This window comes from Bombina bombina, chromosome 2 (assembly GCF_027579735.1).
Source record: "Bombina bombina isolate aBomBom1 chromosome 2, aBomBom1.pri, whole genome shotgun sequence".
Lineage (NCBI taxonomy): Eukaryota > Metazoa > Chordata > Amphibia > Anura > Bombinatoridae > Bombina > Bombina bombina.
The window spans coordinates 1,336,892,725-1,336,908,160 of NC_069500.1; the positions used below are offsets into that span (position 1 = coordinate 1,336,892,725).

The 15,436-nt window shown below is 36.6% G+C and overlaps 1 protein-coding gene across 1 annotated transcript in view; it reads right to left on the reverse strand.

Annotated features, from left to right (window-relative positions):
- The window catches only part of LOC128648290 (neuropeptide-like protein C4orf48 homolog), a 53,898-nt gene that overhangs the window by 11,541 nt on the left and 26,921 nt on the right, over positions 1–15,436 (reverse strand). The gene's annotated exons all lie outside the window — the stretch shown is intronic.

Here is a 15,436-nt window from a genome sequence, read left to right on the forward strand (position 1 = left end):
CACGCAAAAACTATACAAAATGACATCATAATATAATAAATATTTCCTAATGAATTAATCACTAGTTACCAATGTTTCATATCTGTATCTGAACTAATAAATAATCATTGTTAAAATTATACTATTAAAAATGTCCAAGACAAGGATCATGGTTAAAAGAACATTTTAACAGTTGTTTAGCTTTATTTATTTAAAAACCCATAGTTATGCCTGAAAGAAAATAATTAGTATAGAAACAGACAAGTATAATTCTGCCATACATTTTTTAATAGACTTTATTTATGTTTCTCATTATTCAGCAGATATAAGATATAAACCCTTTCCTATACACAGATAACTGTGATTAACCACTTCTGGCAGCTGCATATACACCAATAATTAACCCTTACCTCCAACTAATTAACCCCCAAGAACAACCAGTTCTACAGCAGTTATTGACAACTTATTCCAGTCAGATATGGGATAGTGATCAACCCCTTTTAAATGCCATATATGTCAGCGATGAAACAGTTGTATCAGGTCCTCAGAAGTGATTAACTCCTCATGACAGCCACATATACAGCAATTATTAAACCCTTCATAAAACAGTGATTATATTTCTGCCAAAAAACATACATAACTCTTATTAACCATATCCATACCCTGTTATTTTCTGATGTGTGTATTGTTATATATATTGGTTATTTTTTGTTTGTTTTTAAAATTTTAAATGCATATTTTATCACCATTATGTCTGACCATTATGTTAAAAGTTAGTTTAACCAGTTAAGGCCCATATATCTTTTTTTGTACTTTGTTTAATGGTTTATTCCCCTACATGAATACCTCTGTCTTATCTCTGTAATTTTCAACTTTCCCTGTGTTTTTGCTTGAATGACCCTTATCTCAAATGTCCATAGATATACCCTCCCCATTCCTTTAAACTTTTGCAGGCCAATCTGACGCTAATATATCTCTGTCCTTGAGCCTGTTTTAAAAGAAAATACAGACATTCATCTCAGCTGTTCCACTGCTATGCAAACAACAGGTTTCCCACCTACCCCAGGCTAATTTCTTAATTTATAGATAGTTTCCCACACTACTTTCATTCTCCTTAAATGACAGCTGCAAACACTGATCAACACATCCTTCCTTTTACTTAACCCTATAGAATACATACCCTCTCCTCCTACAAATATCTACATATCACACATTAATAGTATATACTTTTTTTTCCCCATCTACACACCTCATACCACTAACATGAATCAAAATATGACCATACTGTTATTCATTATAACTCTTTTCTCACTCCAATTCAGTTCCTATCATTACCGCCATAAACACACACCTCAAACTGGAAAACACATTATCATACACCATGGCCTTCTCTGTTGCTGTAACTTATCTGCTGAGTGCTGGTGGAGGGTTATTAAAAATAACCCTCCTACCCCAACCTCACAAAATTATAAAGTATCACATTCACTATATGGCCAAACAAAAATTATTTCAAAATTCCTATTCCTTATGTTACTTGCCCTTGCAAATGAGGTAGAGTCTAACCCTGGTCCAGCAACAAATTCCATTCCTAGCCTTCCAGCTAAAAAAGGCCCCTCCTTTGTGCACTGTAATATCCGCAGCTTACTACCAAAAATCAATGCACTGCAAGCTTGGTGTTCGCATTACAAGCCCAAAATCATTGTGATCTCTGAATCGTGGCTAACCGCAAAAATACCTGACTCTGCCATTGCAATACATGGATATTCATGCCATAGAAATGATAGAGCAAAGAGAGGAGGCGGCATTGTAATTTATGTTGACAATTCTACAAAGTACACCCCCTTACAAAAATATAGCTCTCCTGCCACCTTTGATTTCCTTTCTGGCACAATTGAGATCCCCTGCAGTAAATCAATCATTGTTGCAGGAATCTACTGCCCACCTAGCTCCCCTGTGCATTCAATTTCTGACATAGCACATCTCCTTAGTGAAACCATAGCTCAAAACCCAAAAAGTTAAATTTTGGTTTTTGGAGATTTTAATATTAATTGGCTGAATCCAAAAAATAACAGTTGTCGCTCGCTGTTTAAATCTTTGCAGCTAACGCAATTAATCTCCTCCCCAACTCGCATAAACATCAAAAACCATAATCACACCCTGCTCGACTGGATTCTCTCCACTTCTCCTGACCGAATCCAGGAGGCAGGTGTTCTCCCTAACAATTTCAGTGACCACTGCGTAGTGTACTGTGTGCGCAAAATAAAGGCAACTAAATCCTCTCCCAAGGTTAAAATCACCAGATCCTTCAAAAAATGTAATCTTCAATCTTTTCTAATTGACATCCAGAACCTCCCCTGGCACAGATTAAACCTAATCCCTGATCTAGAATCTGCAGTTGAATTCTTTCAGTCTGTACTCCTACAAGTTTGGAATTTACATGCACCGCTGCGTAAGGTGAGAGTAAAAGGAGCACACTTGAATTAGATCACAGCTGACCTCATTCAAATGTACCAGTTTCGGGATTCATTGTGGTCAAAGTTCAAGCATACAGGCTCTATGAACGATCACTGTGTATATAGACAATGGTGAAATATATGCTCTAAACAAACAAAATTGGCCAAGGCCCAATATTTCTGTGAAAATCTAAACAATAACATATCAAACCCTAGAAAGTTTTGGAAACTCATAAATAACTTACAAAATTCTCCAATCCACTCCCAACTAGGGGTGTTGAATATAATCGTTTGTACGATGCATCGCGATGCAGCCTTCCACGATTCTGCATCGATGCAGTCAAGGGCCCTAATCGATTCACGTGATGACGTCATGTGACCCCGCCTCCAGGACTGACAACAGAGGCAAGAAAAAATACAGAGCGCTGGATTGGTGTCATGTTCCACCTTAACAATTGGGAACTAACGTCTCACACTCTTAAAAGAGCTAAACCTTCCATATTCCAGTGCAAGTATTACCCAGAGATACTTCAGCCATCATCCCTAACAGATTGCTTACTTTGTGTCTCGCTCTTACTCCTTACAGCAGGTAATAGCAGCCGTTCATATCTGCAGGACGGAGATCCGCTGACGTCACTACCTGCTTGGCGTCTCCCTTCTCTCAGCGCATCCCCGCCAAACCCTGAAACTACAGGGCAGCTTACTGAAGATCTCTGCAGCAGTCTACCGGAATGGCTCCATCTTTGGCCTCACTACTCTGCAGCCTTACCTACTCAGCTCCGGACACTGTGAGTACAGTGATAACTACACACGCTGTAACAGATTCTAAACGTTACCTACTTTGTATCATGGGGAGACACGCTTTACTGGGATTTGTATCCAAGTTGTCAAACCTGCCATAGCATTGCACTCTGTTACACTTTATATCTACACTTTGGGGTTTATACCTACGAATCTCCTAATACCTGAATCCTATACTCGTTTGCCTCATATTTCAGTGGATTCATTCCTGGTGTACTCCATGCATAACAGCGGTATATAAGTATCAATAGCAGTTGTACTGTTTGTGAACTGTAAACAATTTAAACTCTTTTGGAACAAACAAGCAATTAAAGGGACATACCATACCAAGTCTAACCCTGCTTCACAGATTCTAGAACTGCATTACAATTGGCGCCATTCGCCATTAATAAATATGTTTTCAATCCCTGCATAATGCATTACCACCACCAGTGTTCTCACCTATGCACTCTGCCCTTGGGACACATCAATTATTTCCCCATAAGCAATCTAGTGCTACCAATAGTGTTACGCTATTTCCGGTGTAGGGACTGGTGCTGAATCTGATAGTGTGTGTGATACGTAGTGGACCACAGTGTCTAATTTTTATTTTGGTAGTAGAAAGCAAGAATTGTCCTACAGTGAGAATCACTATTGTCAAATTTAGGGAGCAATTATGAATTATCCCAGGAGCACTTTATGTTGGGAAGAGAAATACAGCACGAGTGGGATATGACTCAGTGTTCAATCAACTGTTCAGACATGAAAACAAAATCTGCAATGTGTTGGTGGCTATGCTAGTGTAATTTATGACATAAGTTCAATAAGTGATAATCAATAATTATATGAGTCTTTATAAACATTTATAATACAATTTCCGTTTGAAGTATGTAGGGATTATTGTAGGTCAATTTTATATAAATATATATATATATATATAAAAATCATGGGCAGTAATCGTGATGCATCGTGATGCATCGCAGAATCGAATCGAATCGTTGAGAGGATAATCGTAATCGAATCGAATCGTGAGACCAGTGAAGATGCACACCCCTACTCCCAACCCCCCACTGTCAATGTGGACAACCATACCCTGCAACTCCCCTTAGAAGTAGCAAATGCCTTTAACAATTATTTTGTCAGATGCTCCACCACCCTGATTGACAAACTAATAAATGACACTGAAACTACAAATGTGGATCAGGCCCCACTAAATCAGCAAAGGCCCAATATAGAGAAGTTCAATTTTAGACCTGTACCCATCAATGTCATTAAGAAACACCTTAATAATCTAAAAATGAAAAACCAGTCTGGACCTGATCAAATCCCAGCAATGCTGTTGAAGCTCAGTGCGCCGGCAATCGCTAAACCGGTCATAACCCTAATTAACGAATCCTTGGTGTCTGGATACATACCCAAACTTTGGAAAACTGCAAGAGTAGTGCCTATCCATAAAAGTGGGGAGTTAACCTTGGTTTCTAATTATCGCACTATATCTTTGCTCCCAGTATTGTCAAAAATCTTAGAAAAATGCGTCCATACGCAATTATGTGAGTATTACCAATCAGGTTTTCTCCCGAATCACTCCACTACAACTGCCCTCCTAAAAGTTTGCAACGACATCCAAACTGGCATGGATCAAGGAGACCTAACTGGAGCTATTTTCCTTGATTTTGCAAAGGCCTTTGACACAGTAGACCACGACATATTACTGCTCAAACTAAAAGAACTCTGGTATTGCTGATAGTCCGTTAACCTGGTTTCAATCATATGTATCGGATCGATCACAATATGTCTCCGTTTCTGACAGCGACTCCCTCCCTCTCCCAGTCAAGTGTGGTGTACCCCAAGGTTCCATTCTCGGCCCCCTGCTATTCACAATATTTATAAATGATCTGCCTAATGTCTGCAAATCCTCAACTGTACACATGTACGCAGATGACACAGTATTCTATGCAAACAATTCCGATCTGCCACAGCTTGAAGCAGTGCTCCAAAACCAGTTCACAGAGGTAGAAAAGTGGATCTCAAAAAACAAACTCTTCCTAAACACTGACAAAACTGTCACAATGATTTTTGGAACGGGACCTAAATTACACAAATTACAAAATTCCCATCTTCGCATCAAAACAAAATTCAATTGCACGCTGACCGCAGTCTACTCTTTTAAATACTTAGGTATGTTGTTAGACCCTAATCTATCTTTTGGACTCCACGTAGAAAAACGTGCATCTAAACTTTATCCAAAACTAGGTGCCCTGTACAGAAACAAATCCTGCCTCAGCCCTACAGTAAAGGAAAAGATTGTACAGCAAATGCTGATGCCAATCTTGGATTATGGGGATGTAGTATATGCACCTGCACCGCAAACTCACCTTAATAAACTAAATACACTGTATAACTCGTTCTGCCGCTTTGTGCTACAATGTAACTACAGGACCCACCATTGTGACATGCTAAAAGAACTAAACTGGCTGTCGCTGGAATCCAGACGCACCCTCCATTTTTCCTGCCTTGTCTTTAAGAGCCTTTCTGGGAAGCTCCCACCCTACCTGAGCAGAATGCTCTCCCCGGCTGTTCCCACCTCCTATAACCTCCAATCCAGTACCAGCACATTATTTAGCTTGCCTCAATACAAAAAGAAAGCAGCTCGATCCTCCTTTTCCTACAGTTATGGAACGACCTCCCGCACACTTTCAAACCTTCCCCAAGCCTAATATCCTTTAAGAGATCCCTCTCTAGATATCTTTAAACAGAATGAATGCACCTGTCATGGTTGATTAAATATTTCCTACCAGTTCTATATTAAATGTTTGCATACATTGTGTATTATTATTGTTTCTGTATGTTATTGTACCCTATTGTAACAATGCAATGTTTTGTGATCCCAGGACATACTTGAAAACGAAAGAAATCTCAATGTATCCTTCCTGGTAAAATATTTTATAAATAAATAAATATCATCCAAACACTTACACTGTAGATCAATGAATGATCCTTTCTGCCAGTCATATAAAAAGTGATTAACCTCCTAATCAGCTGTATATGTGAACAGTAATTAAAGGTGCATGAAACCCAAATTTGTCTTTCATGATTTAGAGAGAGCATACAATAAAAAAAAGTTTTACTTCTATTATCAAATTTACTTTGTTCTCTTGATATTCTTGTTGGAAAATCAGGTAGGTAGGCTCAGGAGCATGCACATGTCTGGGGCACTGTATGGCAAGGGTTTTGCAAGAAAAACGTTTTTAACAATGTTATACATGTGCAAGAACCCTAGATGGCATCAGTAATTAAGTGTTCTAGACGTGCACACTACCTATATAGGAATGCTCTTCAACAAAGAATTCAATGAGAACAAAGCAAATGTAATATTATAAGTAAGTTTGAAACCTTTTTTTTATTATTATTATTGTAGCTGAATCACATATTTATTTTGATGTGTAAATACAAGTTAAATTGTGTTATGTTGATCATGAAAGAAAACTATTGGGTTTCCTGCCCCTTTAATTGGAAATACAGTTATTTCATAAAGAAATTTAAAAATATATATTATAGAGACTCACTTCAGTCATTAATTGCAAATTTATTTTATCAGAATTTTACAAGGGTAACTGTTTATTACAACAGCATAATTTACAAGTATTATACCTGCCACTGAATTACATTCAGTGTTTTTAACTGCTGATTAGTGAAATACACCAAGAATATACACTTGGGGAACTGCTTCTGAAAGGGACAGTCTAGTCAAAAATAAACTGGCATGATTCAGATTATTTAGGGCATGCAATGTTAAAAAAAACTTTCCAATTTACTTTTATTATCAAATTTTCTTTGTTCCCTTGGTATTCTTTGTTGAAAGCTAAACCTAGGTAGGCTTATATGCTAATTTCTAAACCCTTGAAGGCCACCTCTTATCTCAGTGCATTTTGAACATTTTTCACAGCTAGATAGCGCTAGTTCCTGTGTGATATATAGACAACGTGTTTAGTCCTGTGGAGTTATTTCTGAATCAGCACTGATTGGCATATTTGTCAAAAGAACTGAAATGGGGGGCAGTCTACAGAGGCTTAGACACAATGTAATCACAAATGTAAAAAGTATATTAATATAACTGTGGTGGTTATGCAAAACTGGAGAATGGGTAATAAAGTTTTTAAACAATAAAAATTCTGGAGTAGACTGTCCCTTTAAGAAAATACCTATAGAAGAGACATTCAACTTCAAAAATATACCATGCCTCTATATATATACAGTATATATATATATACAGATAGATAGATAGATAGATAGATAGATAGATAGATAGATAGATAGATAGATAGATAGATAGATTTAAACATGTAAACTATATTTGCATTAATGGTAAGTTAAAAAACTGTTAAACAAAATCAGGCATTTATACAAATTGCAATGATTTTTTTTTAGTTTATTCAGTCAGGCAGTATTTTGCTAGTGTTTAAGTGCTCATTAATGAAGATGTGACTTTACCCATTGTATAATGAATGAATGAATGAATGAATGAGCAATGGAGAATCTTTTTGAAAAAGTTCTCATTACAAGTGAAAAAGAGAGAGGCTTCTTTCAGATAAATCACTACAAGATTAAGTATCTAAAAATACAATGTTTACATGAATAAAAAATAAACATAAAAATGTATGTATTGCATATATATTATATTAAATCTATACATGTTTCATTTTAGTCCGAAGGACCATAAAATACAGTCGAATTTCATAATTAACAAGTGCATAATGAAAAAGAAAATGCAATAGCACTGAATTCTAACTGAGTAAAAGATTTTGATTCTGACAAATTTCAAAATGTACTTCAATTTGCCAGCCAACTGAGTCATGTGACAGTCATCAGCCAATCACAGAATCATATATGTATACACTGTGAACACTAACACATAGTTGCTGGTGCCTCAGAAATTGGAAAGTCTCTTAAAGGGATAGTAAATACCAAATATTTTATTGTTTAAAAAGATAATCCCTTTATTTACCATTCCCCAATTTTGCATAACAAACACTGTTATAGAAATATACTTTTTACCTCTGTAATTACCTTGTATCTAAGCTTCTGCTGACTGCCTCCTTATCTCAGATCTTTTGATAGATATGCATTTTAGGCTATTAGTGCTGACACTTAACTTCACGTGCATTAGCACAGTAATCTATATGAAACACATGAACTAACGCCCTCTAGCTGTGAAAAGCTGCCAAATGCATTCAGATAAGAGGCGGCCTTCAAGGGTTTAGAAATTAGCATATGAGTCTACCTAGGTTTAGCTTTCAACTAAGAATAACAAGAGAACAAAGCAAATTTTATGATAAAAGTAAATAAGAAAGTTATTTAAAATTGCATGCCCTTTCTAAATCATGAAAGTTTAATTTGGACTTTACTATCCCTTTAAAATGGCATGCCCTATCTGAATCATGAAAGTTTAATTTTGACTTAAGTGTCCCTTTTTAATGTCCAAATCTACACAAAATCTTGCTGACATGTTATCTTCTCTTTCAGGTTCTTCCTGTTATCTGAAAAATGTATACTAATATTTTATGTGAAAAAAAATCTTAATGCACTAGGGGACTGAGATGGTTTACTACAAACTATGAAATAAACATTCCTGCCTGATGAATACTACAAGATTAGGAACTTCTGAACATTGAAAGGAACACATGCAAAGTAAATTATCCTCATAAAATTGAAAAATAATAGATGTTTATCAGGAGGCATTGTGTCCAACTAAAAGCTTCATCTAATTAACAGCAGTTACATGGAACTAATGTGAAATTAAACCTAAAATAGATCAAGTTATTTTACCAAGTAGTCGAGTGTGAGGCTACACGTAATTAATAACCACATAGTAAAGAAATAATTTGACACCGGCTTTGAGGCTTGGCAATTTCTTAATGTGAGAAACAAGACTCACTAATAAACTGTGGATAGGGAACATCTAGGGCCGGATTTCCCATTAGGCACAGTAGGCATGTGTCTACAGGCGCACTGCAGTGAGGGGCGCCTACCGGCTGCCTGTATTATGACTCATGCATTTGCAAATGTTTTATTTATTTTTTGGAGCATTTTTTTTTGGAGAATTTCATCCCCCCCACCCCCAAAATACACAGTGACTCACTGGATCAGTAGAATGATTCACTGACCATATAGGTAAGAATTTTTTATTCACTACGTTCCCCTGGAAAATAGTCCCTCACGTCACCATTAGTTACAGAAGAAATACAGATTTTCTGCTCAGTTCTGCTGCTTCCCTCCTGAGTCCCACCCCATACATCTTTGTAACAACAGGTAATTTAAAACTATACGTTTTTTTTTAGAACTCATTAAATGTAGGCAAATGTGTACTGTGCAATTATAATTTAAGCTTTTTAAATGCTTAAAGGGACAATAAGCACTAAATAAATACTAGATAGAATGATGCATTCAAAGAAAAGCTTGAGAATATCATGTAGATGTATTTTTTAAACTTGCATTAGTTGTTAAAACAGTGACAAAATTAGTGTAAAGTTTTAGAGTCTATGAAACAAAGGTTGCTGCCATGTTGTAACTTAGGATACCTTCTCTGCTGTGGTGAATTAGGGATGGTTATAAATAGGTCACTAGAGTGTGCAGCCAATGACTGTGTGGAACAGTGTTCTGCACTTCCATTTCAGGAACTGAAAAGCTCACAATCTCAGAATGTAATTACAGGAAAAAGGGACAAAATAAATCATGAAAGTATATTGCAGAGGTATTTTTACATATGTGATTTATCATTTTATATTACCATCCCAAAATGTTTAATTTCCCTTTAAAACTAGGCCCGGCATTCAGTTTTTTTTCGGAGCCACATTTATTCTTGTGAATAAATGCGGCTCTGAAATAAAACCGAATGCCGCAAGCGGCCACCTTTTTCCATGTTTTAATCATAACAAATTATTTGAATGCACAGGCTTACTAAAACCCTCAATTGCAATAACAAGTTGGGCTGAAAGTTGGTACCTGAAAAAAGATTGCACATTCTTTACATTCCTATGTTCTTCACATAGAAAATTATGCACTTTTTAGAATTATATATATATATATATATATATATATATATATATATATATATATATATACATACAGTATATACAGGGAGTGCAGAATTATTAGGCAAGTTGTATTTTTGAGGATTAATTTTATTATTGAACAACAACCATGTTCTCAATGAACCCAAAAAACTCATTAATATCAAAGCTGAATAGTTTTGGAAGTAGTTTTTAGTTTGTTTTTAGTTATAGCTATTTTAGGGGGATATCTGTGTGTGCAGGTGACTATTACTGTGCATAATTATTAGGCAACTTAACAAAAAACAAATATATACCCATTTCAATTATTTATTTTTACCAGTGAAACCAATATAACATCTCAACATTCACAAATATACATTTTTGACATTCAAAAACAAAACAAAAACAAATCAGTGACCAATATAGCCACCTTTCTTTGCAAGGACACTCAAAAGCCTGCCATCCATGGATTCTGTCAGTGTTTTGATCTGTTCACCATCAACATTGCGTGCAGCAGCAACCACAGCCTCCCAGACACTGCTCAGAGAGGTGTACTGTTTTCCCTCCTTGTAAATCTCACATTTGATGATGGAGCACAGGTTCTCAATGGGGTTCAGATTAGGTGAACAAGGAGGCCATGTCATTAGATTTTCTTCTTTTATACCCTTTCTTGCCAGCCACGCTGTGGAGTACTTGGACGCGTGTGATGGAGCATTGTCCTGCATGAAAATCATGTTTTTCTTGAAGGATGCAGACTTCTTCCTGTACCACTGCTTGAAGAAGGTGTCTTCCAGAAACTGGCAGTAGGACTGGGAGTTGAGCTTGACTCCATCCTCAACCCGAAAAGGCCCCACAAGCTCATCTATGATGATACCAGCCCAAACCAGTACTCCACCTCCACCTTGCTGGCGTCTGAGTCGGACTGGAGCTCTCTGCCCTTTACCAATCCAGCCACGGGCCCATCCATCTGGCCCATCAAGACTCACTCTCATTTCATCAGTCCATAAAACCTTTGAAAAATCAGTCTTGAGATATTTCTTGGCCCAGTCTTGACGTTTCAGCTTGTGTGTCTTGTTCAGTGGTGGTCGTCTTTCAGCCTTTCTTACCTTGGCCATGTCTCTGAGTATTGCACACCTTGTGCTTTTGGGCACTCCAGTGATGTTGCAGCTCTGAAATATGGCCAAACTGGTGGCAAGTGGCATCTTGGCAGCTGCACGCTTGACTTTTCTCAGTTCATGGGCAGTTATTTTGCGCCTTGGTTTGTCCACACGCTTTTTGCGACCCTGTTGACTATTTTGAATGAAACGCTTGATTGTTCGATGATCACGCTTCAGAAGCTTTGCAATTTTAAGAGTGCTGCATCCCTCTGCAAGATATCTCACTATTTTTGACTTTTCTGAGCCTGTCAAGTCCTTCTTTTGACCCATTTTGCCTAATAATTCTGCACTCCCTGTATATATATATATATATATATATATATATATATATAATACTGTTCATGTCATATATATATATATATACCTATATATCTATAGGAATAGATATATAGGTATAGGTATACACACACACACATATATATATTATTATTATTATTGTTATCGGTTATTTGTAGAGCGCCAACAGATTCTGCAGCAATAGTTTTATATATATATATATATATATATATATATATATATATATATATATATATATATATTTATATATATGTATACAGTATATATGTATTTACAATAAAAAGAACATTTCCCTGTAAGTGAAGAACATTGGAATGTTAAAAATTGTGAACATGTTTAGACATGTGTATGTATGTATCTCCTTTGCCTGCCTTTTTTTCTTCCATAACCTGATACCTCATAACTTTGAGCCCTTATAACGTTTTAATGCAATATTTTTATTGAATAGACTGCCCAGACACACCAATTATCCCATCAACTGCCCACCTATTGGGGGTTATGTTTTCATTGTTTATTTTACCTGCTTTTAATACATTTTACTCTGACATTAAACATTCAATATGGTGATTGATTGATCAGTACAGGAGCTCATTTATACCTGTCCCTAGTTGGACAAAGCAGAGGAGATAAAATAAAGATATCCAAAAGGCATTTTACAAGCTATGTCCCCGAAGTGCATTAGCAAACAGTTTTTTTTAGAAATTTAAGAAGTTTAAAAGAACAATAAAGTAAAAAATAAACTTTTATGATTTAGATAGAGCATACAATATTAAAAATATTTACAATTCCCAAAATGTACACAATCTTTTTATAGCCACACTTTCAGAGGCACACGCTCCTACTGAGTATGTGCAAGAGTTTACAACTTTACAGTATATACATATGCATGTATGATTGGCTAATGACTGTCACATGATACAAGAGGTGGGGAAAATGGAAATAACTTTGAAATTAGTCAGAATATCAGGATACTAGTCCCAGGACATGCAAGGGACTGTGCATCTGGCATGGGCAGGCTCATTCATGTTATTTTCCTATTCAGTTTAAAGGGACACTAAAACCAAATTTTTTCTTTCATGCTTCAGGTAGAGACTACAATTTTAAACAATATTCCAATTTATTCTATTATCTAATTTGCTTCATTCTTTAGATATCCTTTGTTGAAGAAATAGCAATGCACATGGGTGTGTCAATCACACGAGGCATCTGTGTGCAGCCACCAATCAGCAACTACAGAGTATATCTAGATATGCTTTTCAGCAAAGGATATAAAGAGAATGAAGCAAATTGGATAATAGAAGTAAATTAAAAAGGTGTTTAAAATTGCATGCTCTTTCTTAATCATGAAATAAAAAATGTGGGTTTTATGACCCTTTAATGTCCCTTTAAGGAAGTTTGCTATGAAATATCACAAGACTTCAGTGAAATCTCATGAGGTTACAGCTAAGTAAAGCATGACCTCAGCACTGCTGATGTTAATTGGCTATTTTTTTTCCCAACGTGCTGCTGTACAGCAGCTGAAATATAAGTGTTTACAGAGCTCTTACTTTGGTGAGCTGAAGAAATTTTTAAGTAAAATATCTTCCCTTTTTACATAGAGATGCTCAGGTGATATTTTCCTGTCAGCTTTTTACAGTTATGCTGCATCACTTTCAAGTGATTTAGCATATGGGTATTATGTCCCTTTAACTATCTAACTTATCTTCTTTATTGTTGCCAGTTAGAGGCAGATATTAATGAGATCCTGCACTGATCTTGCAATCACTACTGTAGAACATTGTAGGAACAAGGGTCTGGATTTCGCAGGATGCACTTCAGCTTCTTTGGGTTAAATGTAAATACCCCAATCAAATTGCAGAAAAAGCGACAGAATAAATAATAAAAGTGGACAGCAAAGTTCTTTTTAGTACACACAGCTAAATGTTTTACAGGGAATACAAGTTTAAGCTTAATGCCCCTTAAATTGCACAAGGATCAGCATTGTATGTTTCTTTATGCTCAGCAAATTATTAAAGGGACATAAAAGGCAAAATAAAACTTGTTTGTTTCAGACAGAACATATATTGTATGAGACTTTTTAATCTTATATTTACGTAGGTCACGGAGCAGCAATGTACTATTGGGAGCTCCACACAACTCTTGTAATTAGCTCACCAGATGTGTTTAGCTAGCTCCCAGTAGTGAACTGCTGCTCTGGAACTGACTTTTGCTGTGGTTAAACACCTAGCTGTTTGCAAGCAACACTGCAATAATGAAATCCCACCGCCCAACATTTGTGGCTGGGTATCAGGGTCTCAGGAGGCTGATGGGGGCTGGTTGCCATTGTGTGGGAGGAGCTGTGTTGGAAGGGGGTGGGGGTGTCAATGTATCTGGGAGGTCAGTGGGTGTGTCTGGGTGGTAAGTGGGTGTGTATGGGCGGTAAGTGGGTGTGTATGGGCGGTAAGTGGGTGTGTCTGGGTGGTAAGTGGGTGTGTATGGGCGGTAAGTGGGTGTGTATGGGCGGTAAGTGGGTGTGTATGGGCGGTAAGTGGGTGTGTCTGGGTGGTAAGTGGGTGTGTATGGGCGGTAAGTGGGTGTGTATGGGGGATTTGTGGTTGGGGCTAAGGGCAATTCTGCAAATAAGGACATAAGGCTGTCTCAGAAGGACAGAGCTCAGAATCAGGTTCTGTCCCTCTCAAATAGGAACAGCTGGGAAGTCTGAATTGTCCTAACACATTAGGGCATTTCCTTTTTACACACTTATATCCCTGTAAAATATTGTTTACTAATCGTGCAATAATTTATTACTTATTAATCTGTCACTTTTATTTAACTAAAATGAGCTAAGCTCATGGTTACAGTTATATACAGGTAATTATCACAAACTGATTAGCAAGCAGCTGCAGCCACTGATACGACAATGACAATGTGTACTGAAGTCAATAAATGATAACGAGCATTCAACATGGAAGCAGCAATTCAGTCTCAGAATAATAGAGCCAAGCTCATTTTAACAGAAAAGGAAAACCTCTGCCCTTTAAAGCTGAAATGCTATTAAGGCAATTAGAAACTGTAATGGATTTTCAACAGTCAGGTTATAATCGTGTTGCTTTGGTGAGATTCTTGCTAAGCAAAACAAAGCACGAAAGCAAAAAATGCCTCACGCATGTCACTGATTTTTCTCTGAGCTATGTGCTAATTATGCTTATGTTCCTTAATTAAATGTGTGTTCAGCTGAATAGCTTCAGAGGCCCGTCCTAGATTGCACAGCAGTTACTAATAAGACAGCAGTACTTTCATTTGGTCAAATTAATAATATGGAAGCCAAAATTAAATATTTAGGATTTAGATCAAGTATGCAATTTTTTTTGCAGAATTAACCTTTGCTGAACCCTTAAAGGGATACTGAACCTAATTTTTTTCTTTCATGGTTCAGATAGAGCATGTAATTTTAAGCAACTTTCTAATTTACTCCTATTATCAATTTTTATTTGTTCTCTTGGTATCGTTATTCGAAAAAGCAAGAATTTAAGGTTAAAAGCCGGTCCATCTTAGGTTTAGCACCTAGGTAGTGCTTGCTGATTGGTGGCTAAATGTAGGTGCTGAACCAAAGATGGGCTGGTTCCTAAGCTTACATTCTTGGTTTTTCAAATAAAGATACCAAGAGAACGAAGAAAAACTGATAATAGGAGTAAATTAGAAAGTTTCTTAAAATTACATTCTCTATCTGAATAATGAA